Consider the following 5553-nt stretch of genomic DNA (forward strand, 5'->3'; position numbering starts at 1 on the left):
CACTACTTTTTGGAATTCATGGTCAACAACCCTCATTTATTAAGAATTACACCTAATGTTTGAGTTAAGAAAGCAGACATTTTGAATTATTTGGACTAATAGTTAAAATCAAGCCAACTACAGGAGGAAACGCTCCTAAATTTATGAACAAATAAAAGATAATGCTCACACTTTACTTAAACCTGCCAATTTAGCATGTAGAGTATAGGCACTAGGCAGCACATTAGCATTCATTAAAGGGTTTACAACGCCCCATAATATAATGCAAATGTCAGTGTTTGTCAAAGCAGTTGTCAAAACCCACAAATGGAGGCTACTGTGTAAACAGATAATGCATAACAATATGTATTTATGTAAAATATGTCATTATAATTGACAAATACTGTAAATTAATTAACACCTTAAATGTCCTTATGTCTGCATACAACTGCACAAGTATACCTATAGTCCTTTATAGGGCTGCAACTAACAATTATTTTTATCAGTTTAGCTGTTTGCTCTAAAATGTAATAGAAAATTATTAAAAAAATGTTGAATAGTGTTTCCCAAATCCCTCAAACTAACACATACAAGTGCTTTAAACCATTAATCAAACGTTACACTGCTCATAAATGATAACAGTTAATTAATAATGATTAAAAAACTATATAATAATATTAAAGTGATACTTTAATCATTTTTTTTTATCATTCATCTACTGTTCCTCACACACTCCGTCACACATTCACACCTTCCTTTTTTTTCCCCAGAATGCATTGCAGCTTACCCTGTCGTCCACTGAGCGGCTCCTTCACAGCTCCTTCACAGCTAGCAGGAGTTAGCTGGGTTGCTAAAGGGCACCTCGGTGGTGAGCTGCCCCCCCCCCCGCCCCCCCCCACCCCCCACCCCCCCCCCTCCGGCCTCTACCGCCCCACTTATTTACACCCTGGCTGCTTTCATGTGGCTGAGCCACGCTTGTTTACTCCTCACACAGTTTTACCATCGTGTAAACTGCAGCATATGGAGATGTTGTCGCCATTGGTCGAGTTTTGCTGCAGAGACCACCCCCCCCCCCCCCCCCCCACTCTCTTTTTTCTTGGATGACTGGCTGCATGTATGCCACTCATACAACATGACCCGGGTCACTGCCTGCAGATGTTTATAAATTCCTTCCTCTTTTTTTTGGAGTGGGCGTGGGGCTATAAGGGGAGTTGGAGTTTTGCATGTATGCGTTTTGGATGCGTGTTTGTGTGAATGTGTGAATGGGTTCTAGTGATCGTCAAGCAGGAAAGTGGGTGTGAGAAATTGTGGGGGTGTGTGCAAGAATACAGTAGGTGCACTGCTGTTGCGATGCATATGTTGTTGACTGTAATGTTACCGGCGTTATAAAGCAATACTCAAAGCTTTGAAGGCTAAGATTTCCAGACGTTTAGAACTGAGTATGGGTTCAAATGTTCATGTCCCTGCCATATGTTTCATTTAATATATTAACTAATTCTGTTGTTTCTGTTCTCTGAAACTCATTAATGGTTGCTCTTTCACCGTTTCATTTCTCGAGACGAGGCGATATTTACTTACTAGAGACGTACATCCTATTCACCAGTGGTGTAGTCAAGACCACCAAAACCAAGTCATCACCAAGACCAGAGGGAATTGAGACCGAGACAAGCCCAAAACTTTAAAGGGGTTGAGACCGAGTCAAGATGAGGACTTTTAGGGGTTGAGAGCGAGTTAAGATAAAGACTTTGAGGGGTTGAGACAGAGTCAAGACCCAGACCAGACCAGTGTGAGTCCCACACTGCATGGCACGATGAAATGAGAACAATCCCAACCAAAGGCAATCCTCATATTGATTTGAAAGATCCAAATTTCCACATTAAACACCCACAGAAAACAAATTAGAATTCTTCTTCATCCACCTCTTGTATTGCCATATGTGCATCATAAGAAATGCCTTGATTAAAATAATAAAAAGGCAGCTGTAGTCTTGACCTGGTCTTGAAATAAAATCCAGAGTCCTCTATATCCGAGACTGAGAAAAGACAGCGTGACAATGCAGTCGATTCTGAGACGAAACAGAGACCTTCAAAAAGTAGTCTTGGGAGAGTTCGATCTCGAGTAGCCTACTACAACACTGCTACTTACTTATTTACTTATTATTAGGTATTGTTCCGATGCATACTGGAGGTTTGATGATGCATACCTGAGAACATCCGGGTATTGTCGGCATACTGCAGGTTTTGGCTTTTGTTTGCACACTACATGCTACATTTTGGCCAAATCAGTACATACTGTTGGTAGTAGAAATGGCTTCAAATACAACCTTGGTTATTTGTCTTTGTCCTCCGTCATGATGTATGGATGTTGTGTTGAATGTTGTCAATGAAAAAAGTCAGCTTTTGGCTGTAAATTGAGAGACAAAGTCAAATGTTAACATTCTTAGAAATGTGGTTAAGCTAAAAAATAAGAAGTGCCATCTCTTTATTTAAATTTAAGTTTAGGCTATTTGCTGTTCTTAAGGGGGAAATGTCTCCTATAAAACCAACAAGATGAACTCACATGATGCTCAGCAGCATGTTGGTTTCTCACATTTGACATTTTGGAGATACGGGGTTTTGGCTGGGCGACACTGGCACCTTTGCATATGGGTTGTACGTGTCAGTGTGAGTGTGAGAGTAAGAGTGTGTATGTGTGTGTCCATGTGTTTGCTCATGTGTATGAGTGACGCACTCTTTGCTGGCCAGAGGACACTTTGACTCATCCCTGTCTGTTGACTATACTGAGGTCTGGCAGGTCCACCACTGAGAGCAGGGCTGCGCCGACTGCAGCGCCAAACACCCCCTCCCTCCTTCCATCCATCCTGCCCTGGAGGAAGGGATGTAAAGGCTGAACATAATGAGAAAAAGATGAGAAAATAAGGAAACAAAGCCATATTTTTTTCCCTCCTTCTATGTCAACACAAAGATAATCAAATGGTGGGTTGTCTTAAAATATGAAACACCCTATCAAGAAATCTCTTTAACTCTTCATTTTCACGAGTATTTCTCTTATGCATACCTTCCTGCGTGCTAAAGCACTCCATCTTTGCTTTGACCTACATTCTACCGCCTTGACGCTCATCCATTCATACATGTTACTATAGAGATGAGCGTTGGAGGTGGTGCTGAAGCAGACATTGGAAAATGCCCTGAGAAAGTTTCCCAGCACTGCGATTACATTCGGAGCTGCTGTAGGCTCTGCATAGCTGCTTATACTGCGAAAAAACACAGTTCCAGAAATCCTCTCAGCAGCCTCTCACTGAGGTTTAAATACACGTATAGCTTCATATATTATGAGACGGGATGAGATGGAATAGGATAGAACAGCGATTTCAAACCTTTTTGATCCAGGGTGCCCCAACAGCCAGATGAACTCACAGCCCCCTTCATTGATTCCCAATGTATTTTACAAATGTATAACACTATTCATTATATAAAAGTGGATATTGTTATTATTTTCATACAATTGAACTGTCAAAAACTACCACTACCCTAGGGCTACTCCTCGGAGTAACGTTGAATGTTTCAACCATGTCCATTACCGCCAATTTCCATCGGTTGCAGAACGTCGGTGGATCGGCTCCGCTACGTGTCGGCTCCGTGCTCCGCCGTCCGTCAACACCCACCAGGTCTGGATTTGTTGCGGAACTGCTGCGGCCATGACTGACAGCGAAAGTCACAAGGACCCACAAGTGCGAATTCATGTAGAATAGAACAACAAAACCACCAAACAGTTTGTTTCCATCCAGAGGAGTAGAAGGGAAATAACTCTGTTGTGTTTTCAAGGTGTAGCGCAGAGACATATGATCCGCCCTGAGCACGGCCTATTTTATTTTGGAAATTAACCAGATTTTTTTATTTTGTTTCTGTGCTCGACTTCTTTCAGTGTTACAGTTGACTTAATGAAAAGATGTGAATATATTCTTTTATTTTTTCAAATAAGTTGTTGCAACTCAATCTTTGCACGTACCCCTGGCTACTGCAGTAGTATTCCCTGGGGTAGAAGAAGCTCTGGTTGGTAACCACTGGGATAGAAGTACAAGATCAGGTAGAGAGTCAGTCTGCACCCCAGACCGCCGGGGCTCCACGCCAGCTCGTACTGTGTTATTCTAGTCTCTGGCCTCTGATTGGAGGAAGGACATGAAAACAGCCTGCAGGGGAATCTAAACTATGACTCAATCACAGAACATCACATCAGAGCAGGACAGCAGAGACAGCAACAAGCTGTCCCACAATCAACAGTGTCCTGACACTTCGATAACACGGCTCGTTTATTGTCTTGATTGATTTAGCGAACAACATGTGCAAGAGATGAACCGTCTGTCGGCTGAAAGACGAGATTTACGTCACCATTATTTGGTACATGTGCCTGTAATGAGATTACACTTTTTCTACAAATGTGTCCAACATCTGAGATAACGCCGATTGTGGTTCCACCATTTAAAAAAACATGTGCACTGACAACATGAGGACAAAATAAAGAACACGTGGAATATCATGTTCAAGTTGAGTCATCTGAAGACTTGGCTGGAAAAGTTATTTACATTGTTTTGCGGTTTTTAAATAATGGCTATTTTTCTGGAATAAACTCTGGCAGGTTTCCCTTGGTTTTCCCCATTTTCATTCAGTTTTGGGTTTAACATGCAATCAACCAATCAGAGTAGCATATGCCGTTCCTTTAAAAAGCCAGACGCATTTGTACCTTGGTGCATTGCTAATATGATGGCGGATTTGCACCGTAATATTTGTATTTTTAATCTTTTGCATGTGTGTGTGCTGCTGCGCTTCCCTGTCTGTTTGTAACAATCATGGTGTGCACGAGCCTAGGCACATTTTACTAATGCGCTGTTAAAATAACAATGAAATGCTGCGTTATTGACTTTAGACCAGGTTTTTGTTGCTAAATGGCACGATCAATTTCTGCTTCCGCAAGACAGCAATACGCCAAGAATTCACCTGAACACACCGCCCTGTAAGACCAGCACGCCCATGGGCGCACAGATGGGTTTGCTATTTAAATGACGTGGGTGCAGGACAGGACATTAACTACTGCGGTGGTCTTGAGATAGCAAAGATGCTTGCGTCGGGCTTTGCGTCGGGCTTTACGCCACGCCGCGCCGGGTGCAAGGTAGGGCCCTGTATCTCCCACGTCTGCCATTTTTATTCCAAGAAAACTTGAAAAAATGACATAATAATCTATGTTAACTACAGAATTTACTTCTATCATGGTGGAAAAGTCCCAACAACATTTCTGTTGCTGTCACTTGAAATGTTGATGTTTAACTGAGCTACAGAATGTAAGCTCGCTCAAATCGAGCTAACTTTAGCTTTGTTTGCCCACGCGACAGCAGCGACTAATTTAAAGCGCTGCACGGCGAGGCCTAGTTCAGAATCATATATATATTCCGTGGTTCAGTTCTCAAGGCAGCATAGCAGCGCCGATTGTTTTCTATGTAAAGGCTGTGTCTTAATGCACATTAATTCTCCAGAAAAACTGAAGTTATTATTGAGTTTCCTTTTAGCACAATGCTCTGGT

This window comes from Etheostoma spectabile, chromosome 14, assembly GCF_008692095.1.
Source record: "Etheostoma spectabile isolate EspeVRDwgs_2016 chromosome 14, UIUC_Espe_1.0, whole genome shotgun sequence".
NCBI classification, from domain to species: domain Eukaryota; kingdom Metazoa; phylum Chordata; class Actinopteri; order Perciformes; family Percidae; genus Etheostoma; species Etheostoma spectabile.